Source organism: Panthera onca, chromosome D3 (assembly GCF_046562875.1).
Source record: "Panthera onca isolate mPanOnc1 chromosome D3, mPanOnc1 haplotype 2, whole genome shotgun sequence".
Taxonomy (NCBI): Eukaryota; Metazoa; Chordata; class Mammalia; order Carnivora; family Felidae; genus Panthera; species Panthera onca.
In genome coordinates this window covers 60,687,461-60,705,777 of record NC_138350.1, presented here as the reverse complement: position 1 = coordinate 60,705,777, position 18,317 = coordinate 60,687,461, and the positions used below count along the sequence as shown (strand labels likewise).

General features: G+C 36.6%; 1 long non-coding RNA gene across 1 annotated transcript; it reads left to right on the top strand.

Annotated features, from left to right (window-relative positions):
* The first annotated feature begins 2,089 nt into the window (after positions 1-2,089).
* On the top strand, positions 2,090-17,348 carry LOC132665115 (uncharacterized). Its single transcript, XR_009603980.3, has 4 exons — positions 2,090-2,664; positions 11,558-11,648; positions 15,197-15,310; positions 17,087-17,348. It is a non-coding gene; the product is annotated as an uncharacterized LOC132665115 (long non-coding RNA).
* Positions 17,349-18,317: the final 969 nt, after the last annotated feature.

Here is an 18,317-nt window from a genome sequence, read left to right as displayed (position 1 = left end):
TGTATATATACATATATATATGTGTATATACATATATATATATACATACATATATGTGTATATACATATATACACACACATATACATACACACACACACACACACACACACACACACACATATATATATATATACACACACACACACACATATATATATATATATTCCAATTATTACTCTGAAAAGAGAGATTCTTAGATTGGCTCTAAGATATATCTGCTTGTGGGGCACCTAGGTCGCTCAGTCGGTTGAGCGTCCAACTTCAGCTCAGGTCATGATCTCACAGTCCATGAGTTCGAGCCCTGCGTCAGGCTCTGTGCTGACAGCTTAGAGCCTGGAGCCTGCTTCAGATTCTGTGTCTCCCTCTCTCTCTGCCCCTTCCCCACTCATGCTCTGTCTCTGTCTCTCAAAAATGAATAAATGTTAAAAAAAAATTAAAAAGAAAGATATATCTGCTCATAAAAGACACACTCCACTTGAATTTATATTTCATTAGCCAAAGAAAGTTATGCAGCCACACCTAAATTCAAGGAGGGGAAGTACAATCTTACTAGAAGAAGAAGGAGAACTAGAAATATACTGGTGAATAGTATTCATGTCCACCATTAACACTTATTACATATCAGCCACTGTTCTAAGAAGCTCATGTGAATCATGTATATTTACATGCATCAATTAGCACAGCCATTCTTTTACATAAGGACAAATTGTGTGCACTCTCTGCAGATGAGGAAACTTAAAGAGATATTGAATAGTGTTCTACTAGTGCAAAGAGAAAATTGATTATGTTCCTACACAATATGGCTGCAGAGTGTATCCCTTAATTATGACTACTCTTAAACCGTTACTTCTCCAAGTAGTATTTGTATTTTAAAAGGAAACAAAATGTTAAACTAAAAAAAAATTAAATGCTAGCAAATAGAAAGTTGTGGTTCTCTGTGAGGAAAAATATGATGGCTATAAGCACCTGCCAGTTTTCAATAAAACCCTGCCACAGAGGAAGTTTCTGCTCAATCTTGGTTGTAAAACTTAGTTCCCAGACACAGAATAGAAAAATAGAATTCAACTGTTAAAATATAAAAAGCATGATGTATTGGAATGTTTTAAAGAAAACAAATAATCAGACATAAAGAAAAAGAAAGGAAGAAAGAAATAGAAAAAGAGAAAGAAAGAAAAGAAAGGAAGAAAGAAAGAAAAGAAAGGAAGAAAGAACAGAAAGGAAGGAAGGAAGGAAGGAAGGGAGGGAGGGAGGGAGGGAGGAAAAATAAAAGAGAACAAAAGAAAAGAGAGAAAAGAAAAGGAAAGAAAAGAAAAGAAGAAAACAAATAATCCTAAAGGTAGTCATCTGTTTTGTCAGGTTGAATAAGAGAAAAAAAAGCCAATTATCACATCAAATTTATATGGGAAAAAAATAAGAAAAACATTTAAACAATACTGTTTTTCTCCCCATATATTGTTCTTTTCCAGGGATAGATGGTATTATGTTAAACATTGTGAAAGGAAGTGGTTTAAGCAAGTCTCAGTTTATTTAGGAAAACGGGGGGGGGGGGGGAAGGAGATATGTAAAATGATAATAAATGTAAAATAGTATTATGAATAAATCATTTTGTGACATTATACTTGGGGGGTTCATCATTCAGGAAAGGCATATGCTGTCCAAGAAATATAGCCCCCAGAGTACATCATTTTAAGATGGAGTATTTAGTGAGCACATTAGCAAAGCTTAGTCTCTTATTTATGATCGGGTTGGTTTTAATTGGAAGTGGGCTGGAAGGCATCCAGGCAAGTAGCTGTGGCCATTGAATTTCTTAGAACTCTGTAATATTGCTCTTTGAAAAGTCTGTACAAACTCCTAGATATGGGCAAGATCTAATCAGATGTCTTAAAAATCAGATCAGCATTTTCTTTTCATATAAAATCTAATCCAAAGGACAACTTTAATTTAGAGAGGATGTAAAAGTTCATCAGATAAAAAGAATATGGCCAAAAGAAGGAGAAATATGTATTTTCTAATTATCCTCAGTGAAGGAGTTGAGATTATGAATGTGTACTTCTCCTCTGTAACTATATATATTACAGTAATAGGATATGGAGAAACTACAAGGCATCACAACCACCTCCCACCCCATAAAGACAATTATGACAGTGCTAAAAAGCATCCCATCAACCCCTACTAGTTCCGAGAAATGGTTGGCTACAGAAAACCCTCTGCCCTAACACTGAACCATGTTTCCTCTTGTGAGATGTTCCCAAACTGTTTACTTGCCCTCTTGCAGCCAACCATGGCAACCTGGCAACTAGGTATTCCAGAACACTAATCAAAAAATCTGCCCACTTCTAAAAATCCAACTGCCAAGTGCACTTGCCAATCAGAGATCATCTCAGTATTTCTTCTTTTTGGCCTTGAAAAACTTACGGTCCCTTCTAACACTTTGGAATCCCTGCTGAAATGAAAATGATGGAGACAGGTACTCTGGCAGTAAGTTTATAAGTATATAGCCTTTGTTAATTTTGTTGCTGTCTTACTTTTGTCTTTGACAGTTGTCTCAGTGCCACACTTAGATCCTGCCAGATCTACCTGTGCTGCAGACTTGGGGGCTCTTGAGCAGGAGCAGTACCCACCCAGGTCCCTTAAACTGCAACTGCTGCTTGTCACCCAAAACAGTAAGTCTTCTTCACTGGGTCCACTCTCTTTGAATGAGAGTTCCTCTGCTGTTTTATTTCTTTGTTCCTTCCTGGGTATTTGCATTTGTTGGAAGTCTCCTGTTTTGATTTACATCCTTGGTAACTTGTTTCTGTTTGCTATATCTTTAAATGTTGTACAGTCATAAGGAGGAGAGAGTCTCAAGGTCTGAGTCTGTTGTTCCAACTAACTCCCAGGCTGAGGGTTTTGTGATTTTTCTCCACATCTGTGTCCTCTGAGGGAAAAAACAAACAAACATACAAACACCACTTTGCTGTTGAATACTGATAAAACTGGATGAGATTCTCCTTCCATTCTGACCATTCATCCCAGGAGCTTAGTGTCAATCCACAGAGAGTGTTCTCTTTGATTTTCCCCTGGTGGGGAGTATGGTGAGATATAAATTGCCAAATCTGTGTTTAGAGGCAACTAACTTTTAGTTCAGGGGCTTGAGAGGAAAAACACACCAAGCAACTACTTCCCACTGACTATGAACAGCTGTCATGGGTTCTTCTTAATGTAAACCTCCTCCACCTCTGAGAAAACCCCTGCTTTCTATATGCAATATTGTGATGCTAACTCTTGTGCCTATTTCTCTAAATGGCACAATTTCACCTGTGCCATTTAGAGAATGCCAGTGAAGTGGATCTTCAATGCCACTTTGGGGAGCATTTGATTGAGCAAATATTATTCATTTGAGAGATGTCCTAAGAGAAGGGGAATCAAGTTGCTTAGGTGGCCCAGTGGCCTAATTATTAATTAGTATATTGAAGCTTCTAAGTAAAATCCCAACTCCAAATTAGCTTCCCTATAATATTCGTTGGCTGATGTTAGAAAAGATTTTGATGATATTAAATAAGGGATAGCTTTCCCCATTAAAACCACACGCCTTTGTATACCTCAAACTTCCTTGTACCCTGTGCTTGTTCTTAACCCCTCAGGACTATATTTTCCCTTTCTGTTTCCTGAGAATTTCTCTCACAAGCTTCCTACCACTTCCATCTGCCAATTCCCTTTATGGATGGATCCACTCAGGTCATGAGCCTAGAATGTCCTCACAATTGAATTTAAACTTTGGTCCTAGAAATAGTTAAGAACCATTTTTGGGGATTTTCCTAAGCCTCAGAAAGACAGACAACTAGTCAGTGGAAAACTTAAACTCCTCCACAGGGTCTATGACTTTGGCTTACCTGACTTTTATCATAATCCACATATTAGTAAGCACCTCAAATGCCAAGCTGTGGCCAAGTTGAAGCATTTCCTTGCTGAAAAGCTATAGCCCTCACCAACACTAAATTGCTGCTTCCTTTTGTAATTCCAACTTGGGACATACAAACTATTATTTAACTAATGGAGGCACATATTATTGAGGAACTACTATATAATAAATTTGTAGTTTTACTTGTTACTCAAAACCTACACTCAAAACCCTTACTACCCACAATATTCTAGAAAGACTAATAAGAACCAGTGACATTCTTGAGTTAAGACCAGCAAAACTCAGAGACTCTTGAACTACTCTGGACAAAAGCATGGCCCCTAGCTGTTGTGGCCACCCAGCCCACCCCTTTGGAGGCATGTGAGTTACCTCCCTTTGAATCTGCGACTGGAAGACAGATGCATGTGGGTATTTCACCTCTTATCCTAGATTGTACTTTTTTACATGCAGACATGGCAAAATAATGCAAAAGAATCATGCATTATACCAGTATTGTCACTGAAAGGTCAAAGCTACCCTCCCACAACATCTTCCTGAATAGCCTTTTCATGATCTTCGAACAGGAGATTTTGTGTACTGGAAAAGACGTCAAAGAAAGGCTGCTCTTAAACCTCACTGGAAGAGCCTGTATAAGTCATCAAGTTTGTATTTTCAGCATGTTAAATGCCATAGGGCAGTCTTAATGGACTGTATAATAGATGATCATCTACTACTTGACCAGACAACAAAATAGCCTATAAGGATAAAATCTTCAAGGAGACTACCAGTGATAACACCCAACAGATTTAGTGATGATGATCTAGTGATGATGACATTATAGCCTGAGTCTAGGTCAGTTTCTTGATTCTTATATAGAAAAAGACCAAAAGGGTCTTTTTAAGTTTCTTTTAAGACACTACCTGCCATGGCAACCATTTCCATAAGGGTCATTATGACAGTTTGGCCACATCAAAGCACTCAAGTCACCCCTACTTGTTGTAGGAACAGATTGGCCACGGAAAACTTAACCCTGAAGTTAAACATCCTTCCTCTTTTGACATATCCTCATACTGCTTGCTTGTCCTCTTTCAGTCAACCAAACATTGCCAAATGTACCTGAAGAGTGATTAGAAATTCTTTTCATCCTTAATTAATTCTGTGCCTGACTTAGTTTGTCTTTAAGAATACCAAATGGAGGGTGGGGGTCACCTGGGTGGCTCAGTTGGTTAAGTGTCTGATTTCAGCTCAGATCATGATCTCAAGGTTTGTGAGTTCAAGCCCCGCATTGGGCTGTCTGTTGTCAGCACAGAGCCTGTTTCTGATCCTCTGTCCATCCCTCTCTCTGTCTTCCCGCCCCCCTGTTCATGCTATCTCTCTCTCTCAAAAATACATAAATTAAAAAAAATTAAAAAAATAATGATACAGGGGTGCCTGGGTGGCTCAGTCAGTTGAACAACCAACTTCAGCTCAGGTCATGATCTCATGGTTTGTGAGTTTGAACCCCACGTCGGGCTCTGTGCTGACAGCTCTGAGCCTGGAGCCTGCATTTATGATATGATATGAACTTATGACATGATATGAGTGAGTATGCACTCAAACTTATTTTATGTTATAAATGTTATCTTTTTTACTTTTGGTTTTGTACATATATTCTCTCTCACTCTTGTTTTTGTAAAAAAAATGGAAAGTTTTTGAAGAAAGGCATATGACAAAATTATGCAAATAAAATAAAATTTCAGATGCAATTACACTAAAAGTGAATTTAAATTACTTTTAAATTTGCCAAAATAAAAAAGTTGAAATTTTTATATTATCTTTGACATACAAATTGACATGTCACCTTAGACAATTCATGCCAACCTTACCTTTGATGACAGCACATCTTGATGAACTGATTTGGTAAATTCAGGATTTACAAAACTAAGGTGAGAAAGAGTCCTCATATCTCACTTTGCAAAATGAGGCTAGGTCGATGTCAAAGAACGCCATTAGGGTCGTCTGAACAGAAATGCCCAAATGTTCTTCAGTGTTGACAGGTGTCTGGATTTCCTGCCTGCAGAGAAATTAATAAAAAGAAACACTTTTCTAATACTGTTCCAGTAGAATTCCACTTCCAATATACCCTTACAGTAAAGCATCTTTTTCAAAAGGAAATGGATATTTTTCTCTTAGGATATTTGTGGTGGTGACTAAAGCATGTGAATAGAAACCATCTGATCTCACAGTGGTTTTATACTGTTACAAAATGAAGGCAAATGGCATATTTGACAATTTCTCCATAATTTGCTTCAAAAAATTGAACTAAATAACATGTTCCATGAAGTGGAAGATATCATCTGACAGAAGCGCTGCTTACGTTGTCTTCCTCTGCTTTGAGTCACAGACCAGCTTGATAATTTTTAAGCTCCATACTTCCCCCCAAGATTATTCCAATTCTACATGGTTTCTTTTCTTACCAAAAAGATTAGCAGTCTAAGATGCTGCACAATGAGGTTTTGCTTTGTTTGTTTTTGGGTAAATTCAAGTTTGTTTAAATAAAGATTTTAGAAATAAAAATTCACTCCCCACCACGAACACACGCATATACACATGCACACACACACACACACACACACACACACACACACACACATATGCACACCATCCAGTGCAGGGTAAAGAGGAAGATAAGCATATTTATTAGCTACATGCTTCCTTTGGTATGGATGTTGCAACACGAGAAGCACTATTGTGTTATTTGATACAATGGTGATAGAAAAACTAACCGATTTATAAATGTCAGCATGTATACCTTTTCTATCATTTTGTGGCATCAGCTGAGCTACATACAAAGAAAGGCTCACACCCATACTCACAATGTTTCCCTCCTCCCAGTAACTTCTTGCCATTGTGATTTAGTGGTGATGACCAGTACATATAATACTATAGCCTTCTAATGTTTGAAACAATACATTAACAACATAATTTCAATATAATTTAACCTTAAATACTCTTCCTATTTCAATTTTCAAATAATAATGTATCACAGAAAAATATGTTTGGTGTGTGTGTGTGTGTGTGTGCGCACGCGTGTGTGTGTATGTGCGTGTGTATGTGTGCTTGAATTTGCTAGATTTTTGTTTCATTTTTTGGGTCATCTAAATATACCAATGCCTTTAATCCTTAATTATGAGGAGCCCCTGGCTTGGAAACAGGGGCATTACTTGTATAATAGCATGGTCTTTCTTAGACTTGGTGCTATGAAGAATACAAAGGAAGAATTGTCTTTCTGGCTGTCTCTTTCTTTCTGTATGTATATCTATCCTATATTATGTATAATGTATATATGTATAATATATATACATAATCTATTTGAATTTTTGTTTTACAAGAGCTATATTATTATTATACCATAAACATTTGTGGCTTACGTATAGAATGTAGTCAGTGGATATTGGATATGTGCACCTTTGATTATGATTAAGAAAACCTCAGAGAGAAGTGAAGGGTGAGTTGAATTTAAGGAAGAAGGGATTTCCATGGAGGGGAACCAATGTAAGGAGTGTATGAGAAGATAAGGTGAGAACTCAGACATAGTATTTGATCACGGAGTGTGTTGCATGGCAGGGCAGGGTAAGAGAAGGGTAGACACACCTAAATGGGACAGCAAGGCAGGTTGTCAGGAGGGAAAACAGAAAGCAGCTTAGCTTCTCTCAGACAGAACCCTTTTTTTCAGAGATGTTGGAAATATTTCCTAATTAAAAGGAAAGACCACATTTCACTATTCCTTCAAACTTATCTCTTGTGTCACTGGTGTGAAGTAACTCAGGGGGAACTGTGTTATCTGTTTAAGATAACAGTATTTTAGGAATTTTTTGCTGAGGTCAATCCACAAATAACACCAACATATTCTTTTCTCCATAGGTTATGTCTGTGCTTTGCTTTCACATGAGAGCAACAGCCCTTAATCAGTGATTTAAAGTTCAGTCATGAATTTTCTTGCCATGGTCCATACCTCCACCTTCTTTACCTAGTCGATAAAACTATAAGGTTATTAATTCATGTACCTTTCTAGTCTTACAAAGCTCTGCATTCAAGCTCATTGTCCAAACACATAAAATGTCTTAAATTCTCCATGTTACACACTGCAGTAGGTTTTAAAATAGGCAGTGTGAAGGTTTGTGGGGGAGGAGGTACACTTTTATGGCTGTACTGATTTAGTTTAAGCTGGAGACACCAAAGGCTTTGAAATGCTACAAACTTTCCTGAAAGGGAAAGCATTAAACACCATCCTGCCCTTACTCCCCTCTTGTGATATAGATAAAACATAATTTCCAGGGTTTAATGGTGATCCCCCTGGGAACTTCGAGAACCATAAAGCATTTTGTTTTGCTGCAACAGAATGGCATTATATCCTCCTCCTCCTAACAGGGCAAGCCCCCCAACACCTTCCCGCCCCAGACAACTTCAAAATCAAATGTATCACTTGGTACTTTGCATCAGTCCTTAAAGAATATAGTAGGATGATTTTTTGCTTGATGCACCAAAATTTTTTAACAGTCTATTTGTTGCACATGAGAAGATAAGTGTGCCATGCAAGATTAATAGATTAATATGCATAAGATTTGGCCAGCTGCCCACTACATCCAGAGGAAAATACATGCAAATCACTTCGGCTGCTGGTACAAGGTGCTGAACCATGTCTGTCTGGGGGCAAGGTCACTGCCTTAAGTTGTTCAGCTCTGTGTCTGCCTCAGGATATCCCTATCATGGCCATAGTGGAATAGATAAGACTGTGAGAAGCAAGAATGAAACTTACTGAAGAGTAGATTCAGAAGCTTAAATTTTCAGCAGTTCATGAAAATGAATGTCATCCTCGACTCTGTCTCTCTAGAAAAGTTAAATGCCTTGGCAAGGCAGTTATTAAAATGAAGGTGTTTGTGTTTCTCTCCCCAGCTGCTTGAAAATGAGTGTTTTAAAGTAAGATAAGCAACTCTGTGCCTTCTAGACTGGTGTACCATGTGGTTATATTTGTAGTATATTTCCTACAAACTCACTCTGAAAAGCCAGACCTATCCTGCACTGTAATATTAGATAACAAAGGATATAAAAATCTCCTCTTCTTTTGGAAGTCAGAAAATATCTCTACTTTCACTCAAAGATGCTGCTAGATGAGGAAGAGATAACTGGGGTCTAAGAGATGGATATTTCAGAAAGCAAGAGGCACGGGAAAGGTACTGATTCTTGGTGAGATAAGACAGGAATTAAGTGCTCCTCTGTGCCACATAAGATCAGGAGAAATGACACAGTGGTTCATACCTAATGTCCAATCGGAGAAGGATTATATATCTGGGAATGTCTGGTATTATATTTTCTCTGAAATTATTCTCTGAAATTATTTGTTAAGGACAAATCTCAGACACGTGGTACAGTTTTTTGAACTTTACCTACGATATTGGTTGAATCCATTAACTTATCCAAACTATTTCTGTACTCAGTTATATTTTCAACATGTGTTTATTAAATGTATGCAATCTAAATTCATATTACCAATTACAGGTTCACATTGTACCCTCAATGGATACTAAAAGTATTTTTTCCTCTACCAACCTTTAAGATCAGGTCTTGCTGATACACAAATCTTGTTAATGTCAGTGAACAAACTCTGTATCACAATCATAGCTACTGGAGGTATTCCGTTTTTATTTTAGAAATGTTAAAATATAAAATAAGTTTAGGGGGCACCTGGGTGGCTCAGTCAGTTAAGCATGCGACTCTTGGTTTCCCCTCAAGTCATGATCTTGCAGTTTTGTGGGTTTGAGCCCCACACTGGGCTCCGTGCTGAGAGCACGGGGCCTGCTTAGTATTCTCTCTCCCCATCTCTCTCTGCCCCTCCCCTGCTCTTGCTCTCTCTCTCAAAATAGATAAATAAACTTTATAAATAAATAAATAAATAAATAAATAAGTTTATACTTTAATTGGAGTGGAATTATAAGGTTACATTCCTTTCAATTAATACCTTCATTGAAATTTGGTTTCCATTTGTAATGGGCAAGTCTCTTTATTCATATACACAAAAAATATACATTGAGTGCATCCTGTATGCCAGTCACAATGCTGAACTCTAGGGATACCTGGGTGAAAACACAAATTGTCTTCTTTAATGAGATCCATGAACTCATGAACAAATAATTATAATTAAATATATCATGTACAATAAATGATATTATATACAGAGTGTGTGTAATTACCAGGGCTCTTTGGGCTTTGATTTTAGTATCCTCACTGCCATCACACATTTTGGGAGAGGTTTGTAAGTGTGTGTTAAAAGAAGAGGTGGTGATTAAGTATCACGAAAATACAAACAAAGTCACAGCAAACATGGGTAATCACTTGGTAAGACTAATCAGCCACAGTGTACCTAGACCTGCAAACTGAAAGTCCATGAAATGTTTTTCTTTAATTTTTACTGGTATCTATGGTTCTATGAGCAGTCTTCTGTTCTCCATATTTTTATAATGACAGTCTACTGGGAATTGTGTCCAGAAGTGGCAGCAAATTATTGAATTTTTTCCCCATTTATCTTGCCTCAACCTCCATTAAATACATACATACATACATACATACATAAACAAGAAATAAAACATTACTTACATTACTTAAGAACTAGAGGATTCAATTTACTGAAATAACTAGAGTATTTGCTAGGAAATATTATGTTGTAAGGTTGGCTTCATTTGAATTTGTGATTCTAGCCGTAACCTAAAATATTATTGGGATACCTATTACCATTTATGTGTGAAAACAGCCCTTTTGTACCTAGGTAAGTTATCTTCTTAGATGTGAGCATCAGAAACATAGCATATCTAAGATAAATCCTACATACCGTACATACTTTAAATCCACCAAATGCTTATCTTTCTCTCAATAAATGGTACTACAGCTCACCTAGTTGTCATAGATGAATCTTTCCCCCTCTACCACGTCCCATATAAAGCAGTAAAAAATGTAGTCTCCTTATTGCCATTACACGTCCTGAATCTGTTCCCTTCTCACCAATTACGTAGCTACTTTTCTAATGTAAATCACCATTGTCCTCTCTCTACTAAACAACTGTATTAGCTTTCTAACTGGTCCCTTCACTTCCCTTCTTCACCCCCGAGTCTCTGTTCTCGACACAGTCACTAGAGTAATCTTTTTTTCCTTTATTTTTTTTTTTTGTGTTTTTCAATATATAGAGTAATCTTTTTAAAATGCACAGCAAATCATTTCAATTCCCTATCCTCAAGTTGCCATGGTTCCTATAACACTTAATACAAAATCCAAACCCTGAATAATTGCCTACAGGGCCCAACAGGATCTGGCCCTGTCCACCTACTTTCATGTCCTCATTCCCTCTGCCATGCTCTCTCTGCTCAGGCCACACCAGCTTTCCTGCTGATTGATGCTCAGGTAAATTAAGCTCCATCCTGCTCTACTATCTTTGCTCTTCCCTCTTATTAGCAGTCTTTCTCCCCAAATTATTGCAGGATTTGTTCTCTCACTGTTTTCATGTCTCTGCTGAATTTTCCCATCTTGAACAAAGGTTCTCTGTTTAGTTTATCAAAAATAATCCTTCTGGCATACTCAAACTTCTCATCTTGCTTTATTTTTTGTTGTGTAGAAATTTTCACCGTCTAACATATTGTTATCATTAGGTGGTGGTATTATTTCGCTGTCAACCAGACCAGAATATAAATCATATGATGCCAACACTCATTACCCAGGATTCAGAACAGTGTCTAATATGTAAGTAGATGCTCAATATTACTTAATGGCTGATGAGTCAATAGATTTGAACGTATCTATACAAAAACTAGAGGATGATGAATATATTGAAAGATTTTGATCAAATCAGAAGACCAGAATTCTAGTTCAGACCTATCTCTATGTAGATAGGTTATGGTTTTAGAAGTCACTTCATCCTTCCAGGGCCCTATTCCCCATGAGTATGTAGCAGCTTTCTTAGGCCACAACATTATGGGAATAAGTAGAGATTCCAATATAATCTCCAAGACTTTGCTCCAGAAAGCCCTCACAAAACCGGCCTGTTGTCATCTTGCCATTTTTTTACTTCTCCCACTCTATGTGTTACAATGCATCCCTGCTAATGCACAAAGTGACTGCAATATAGGAACACCTACCAGAGGGGGTGTCATTCCTCTAGGGTCTTAGCAAGAAGACTAAGCCCTTCAGGACTATAGCCACTGATTTTGCTCTACTGTATGCTGACAATGCCCAGAGGGAACTGAGTGAAATATACATTTGTAATTATTCCTACTCTCCTATGATAGCCCATTTATCCCATAATTCTGGGAATCTGAGAAACGGACTGATAAACTGTGTGCTCCCTACCTTCCCCTACAAATATTTTGCCCTTGATTTTCCTCCATATGGGAGAGTGAGTCCAGAGTTTCTCACTATGGCATGCATCTGGCAAAAACCTAAAACCTAAGATATACATAACTAAGGCTCAAGCCAAGAATGCTACTGAAAATAGGTGGATGGATGGACATCTCTCTAAACATGTAAAATTCGTAATAGAGAGCCAACATGTCTGCTGTATTTCTTATTCTAATTCAGTAATGCAATTTTAGGTAGTTTCATATTTGCATTGCTAATAGCCCTTCCTCAAAGTGTGTTGACCCTGTAGGTTTTCAATGTTTCTTTTTTTCCCCCTTGCAAAACTTTGCAAGGAAGCTAACTTTTTAATAAAGGTCTTAACACCTACATAGTTTCTCAGAATTCCTTGAAAATCTCAGGGATTTGATATTACCCCTACTTATTTATTTAATTAGAGAATATCCTTTGGCAGGTATGATGATAAACCTTCTGGAAGCCACCAGAGGCAAGCACTGGGTTATTTCTAATGTTTGCTTCTCTTCCACCCTGCCTGGAGAAAGAACATCCTTCCAGAGGAAAACTGGAGGTTTCTGTCAATCAGCATGTCAAAAGAGCCTTCAGCAGCTGGGTGCCTCTCTCTCTACTCCCTTTGCCAGCTGGTCAGAGCCTTCCCTTCAACTTGCTTGGAGGCCTTAAAAGTTCAAGAGTACACTTTAGTCACCACTCCCCTCCCAAAAAGTACAAAGAAAAATTCATAATGTATGATAATGGTCAAACTAGTAAGAATTAAAGTAAATGGTGTGATATAAAAAGGGTTTCAAACAGGTTTCATAATTCTGCAATTTGTTATACAAAGTCAATTTTTCCACTTGCAGAGCAAAGTTGCCTGGTGGGTTTATTGGTTCACTCATTATTAGGTATATATCACTTTTATTGTTTCACATTTTTATCGTTTATTAAAAAAAGACAGCATTCATGAATAAAACATTTTGGCTTCAGGCTGCCATACACTGAGGTTGGTCAGAGGGATTATACTATCCTTGATTTAAAATAATAACCAAACATACAAAGTAGAAATAGCATACTGTTAGATAGGATAGCAGTGTATAGGTGGAGTCTTTCAAACTACAAAGAGACATTTGTATCTCAGGTAGATTCCTCAGCATCAGTCTCCTTGTTTTCTTTATCTCTGTAAATGGGACCTCTCTCAAGTGTAATATTTATTCTTCTAGGTCATTTAGTGACCATGCTCACCTTGGTCCACATCGGATCATTGTGGTTTCTCTTACTCACCTTCATCCCAGAAGATGCTGATGCATCTGAAGTGCAGGTCATGGGCTGCTGTGAATGAAGTGGAGACATGTAGCCTGATGAAAATATTTAATTTTAGCACTTTTCAATCATTCTGCACATTTGAGAGTTCATAGCTAAGCATCATCAAGAGTCAGTTAGAACTCTGTGAGTTACAGTTCTGTGTATTCACATGAGTTTGGCTGGCATACGTGGTATGCTTATCTATTCCAGAGTGCTCTGGAGATGTCATCAGGAGGATGTACTAGACGTTGTATAGGGCTCTGTGGCTAAACCAGGAGAAAAAGTGCATAATTAGGCCAATTTGCCAGGGGTTCTTTGTTAGTTTTGTGTCTGCACTGGGAGTTATGCTAACCCTGGTTCTAGCTCAGAGCTGCCCACTACTGTAATGGTAACCTTTGTAGAGATATGAGCTAGTCATGGGCAAAGAGGACATTAGAGGAAAGCAGAAGAAAGATAGTGAGGCTGAAGATATTTTTTTTAACTCTGCCTTTCAGGCTCAACACCTATGTTTTCTATTCAGAGTTAATTTTCTATCCCTGTCATGAAAGTTTTAAAAAATACTTATTTTTAACAAAAAAATGAATGAAACCTAATGAATTTACCCATTTTCCATATTTGATGAATTTGACTTAACATATTGGTGTTACATGGTAGAAACCATGGGCGGAACAGGCAAGGGGACACATGTATGATTGTGGTTGTTACTCTTCAGGCTGATGATTTTCCCTAGATACATACTTTACCTGTGTATCTATAATTCTGCACTTATTCAACTTTTCAAGATTGTTAATTACCATAGTTTTAATTTATCTTAACAAATTAGAAAACTAAACAAAATAATGAACTCATTTAAAATTAAAAGCCAATTACATTGATACTTATAGTACTATGAACTAGCTTGTCATTTCATCTCCTCGTACCGACTCTTTAGTTAGGTACTTCTTTATTTTAGATTAGTGTTTTATTTAATTATCCACACAGGAACATGTCTTTTTGTTGGTGGTGGTGGTGGTGATGATTATTGGAAATGAAGTAACATATATAAAAACATTTGGTAGATTGGTAAATTAATAGACTCCCCAGGACTGTTGACTATGTTACTAGTAAGACATTACGATTGTATTGAACAAACAGGCACATTTTCTCATAAACTGCTAATGTTATTCCATCCCCTTATAGAGCTCAAGTTCACAGGTCCCCACCACAATTGAATTTAATGTGCCAGAGGCAATGGAATCTGCTTTTAATTGTATTAATTTCAATTTCAAAAAGTAGTCAAGTCAGTCGGTCAAGCAAAAATCAACTCAATCAATCATTTTGACCACTGCCAATCACTGGATTCATATGAGATTTTTAACTGAAATATGGAAATATCCAGCTTTCTATTTCTGTGTATGTGATATAAAAATCTAATCACTAGAACAATATTTGGCCATTTTATTGCCTTACTTAGATATCCAAAGCAATCTATCAGAAAAGACAAGACCCATATAAAAGAGTTGGTTTAGGTTAGGCTTTGCCCTAGAGTGAGAAAAGAAAAGCACATTTTTTTTACAATCCTAGATAATATGCAGCCTAATTGGAGAATCATCATGTGTAATTGGGCCACTCTGGAGAAACTGTCTGTTTTCACTATTTAGGAGAAAGACGCTCAACCAGAACATAAAATAAGGAAGCCTCCAAACTTGCCTAGCCTTATCCTTGATGAAGCAAAGCCTGCAGCTTGCCTTGGAGAAGAGGCCAATGGACATCAGGTACAGAGTCAAATGCTAGCATCAGTAATGTGTTATAAATGTAATCTGTCAAAGCTTTCCCCAAAGAAGCAAAACTTAAAGACCTAACAGGTTCTCAAATGTCTAAAAAGATGATTTTTTGTTTCAGTTTCAAAATAGTCTCTTGTCTTCTTCAGAGACTGGGTGTAGATTCCCTTTGAAGTTCTATTCCTCCAGAACAGCCCACAGAACAAAACATAAATTTTTCCTAGATAGAGTTTCTTTATATTATTTTCTTGAAATCTAAGTTATTCATTTACTTCCAAGTTATGTTGAGTCATGTATAATTAGACTAATATTGATATATTGATAAACAAAGGCTATTACTGATGAAACATTGTAAAAGGCATAAAACTGATGTATCATCTCATATATAACTTGATAGAGGTTGTGGAAAATAAACAATTCTGGGTCATCATGCAATAAAGGCATAATGTATTATCTGAATCTTTTCACTTGAAAGACTTTTTGGTTAGATTTATACTTATAAAGTTTAGGAAGTGATGTCTAAAAACTTGGGTTCATAGTTAACACATGTAGGAAATAGAAGAAAGTCATTGTTTTTTGAGAATACAGATGAAAAACAAGCCAATTATTTTCCATTTCCATTTATGTGTAAATGAAATAGAGCTTCATAGAGAGAAAGAAGGTGGAAATAGTATTGTGAACTGGTTTATGACAGAAGAATTTCCATTTCTGTTTGTAATAAATAAGGTATAGGCATTTATGATAAGGATAAATAGGGATTATAAGAAAATATTTTCCATTGTCCCAATAGTCAGACTTTGGCAAGTTTCCATGTAAATGATAGCAGGTAAGCTGAGCCAAGATGAATTAAATGCATTGCCCATTAACAGGAACACAAAAAATGATGTGCCTTATCGATGTTCCTCAGTAATCATAAGTCACTTAAAAATCAAACGAGCCCAAGTCATGAGATCTGTCCCTCTTTTTCCCATGTAAGAAATGTGAAATTTATTGCAAAATTGTTGGGGGAGTGGGGTAGGTACATGTTTGTAGTTCAATATCAGATACTCAGAATGTACTCACAACTTCAACGTTGTAACAAATACATATCCTTACAAAGATTTCTCGACGAATATTATTCATATTATTACTTAAAATAAAAATTAGAAAAAAAATCTTAAATACCCCTAATAAAGGAGAAAGGACATGGCGTATATGGTAACCATAAGATTCAATAATATATTTAATAGAAACTCATACTTTTTTTAAAATTTTTTTTAGAAACTCATACTTTAAAAAATACACAATACAAGACACTGCTCATGATATAAAATACCATGCAAAAAGCATAACTCAAATCTGTGTGTGGAGTGGTACAATTTTTAATATATTAAAATTGAATAAAAATGAAAACTCAGGGTATCTGTAGCATTGTTTATAAGTAGTTCTCTAAAATTCTGAGATTCTACATCAGAATTACTTATAAGTAATTTTATTCCTTTTGATTCTCCTAAATTTTACATTTTCCAAAATCCTTTTCCATAAATACCATATTTATTATATTTGTAATTATTCAAACTATTCAAAATATATGTAATGCGTAATTAACTACAGTAAAACCTTGGATTGTGAGTAACTTGTTCCATGAGTGTTCCTCAACACGATCAAACATTTCTGATAAATTTTAACTTGATAAACAAGTGATGTCTTGCAATACAAATAGTATGTGATGCCTAATGTCACATGATCACAACTGAAGCAATGGTTCTCTCTCTCTCTCTCTCACTGCAGGACTATGGATGATAATCTTCCATGCTCAGATGCTCTGTCTCAGGCCACGGTATTTGGCAGAAATCAGTGATTTTTCAGAATGTTGGGAGGGGCCTACAACTGGCACTAGTGTATTTTTGTCACTTCAAAGCATCTGTAGACAGTACTTTGCTTTTTCATACAAAAGTAAGCTTAGTAATACTTTGCTGCATTATAGGTCAGGCTGCCTGCAGACATAGACCCTTTGCTGCCTTATTGCCAGTTACATTAAATACAGTATATGACAAGATTTATTAATACTGCGCTGTAGTTATCATCTGTGCGAGCATATACAATGGTCCCCATGCAGAAAAAAAAGGTTGAAAAGAAAGGTGGTAAGAAGAAGGAGATGATTATGGTGGAAGTTAAAAAGGAAATCATTGAGAAGTATGAACGAGGTATGCGAGTGGCCGAAATCATTAGATTTTATAAGAAGTATACGTCTGCATCTTGTCTGCAGAGGAGGAGGAGAAACAGCCAGAGGAATCCCTCACTTCAAATGAGATTAGGGAGATGTGTAAAATGTGGGAAACAGTGCAAAATTTTGTAGAAAAGCACCACCTGAATAGGGCTGTAGCAGTGCGAGCTATGAATCTGTTTAACAATGATGCAATGTCACTTTTCTGCAAAATCCTCAAAAGGAGGCAAAGCAAAGTGTCATTGGATAGGTTCCTTGTTAAAGTTGCACGAAAAGAAAATGATTCAATGGAACCAATAGATTGCAGTGATTCCATTAGTGATCATGAAAGTCGTCCTACACGATAACACTCCTCTCTCTTGTCTCCCTCACACCAGTCAAGGTAAGTGCAGGTTAATTTATTTTTCTTTATATTTTGTATTTTCTTTATTATTCTGTATTAGATTACACTACTGTATCATTTTTATATGAATTTTGGATTGTGGAATGAGTCATCTGAGTTTCCATTATTTCTTATGGGAAAATTCGCTTTGATATACAAGTGCTTTGGATTATAAGCATGTTTCCTCAGTGAATTATGCTCACAAACCAAGGTTTTATTGTACTGTAAAAGTCATATGGAAAGTGTGTATTCTATGGGTGACTCATGCAGTTCAGACCTTCACTTTTGGAAAGACAAGTTTGAGGTCATCTTTTATTTCCATTTGTGTGGTGATGCTAGTTTCTTATATGAAGAATGGCATATTAATTTTGACTATTATCTCTGTTAGATCTCTTGATTCAAAACATATAACT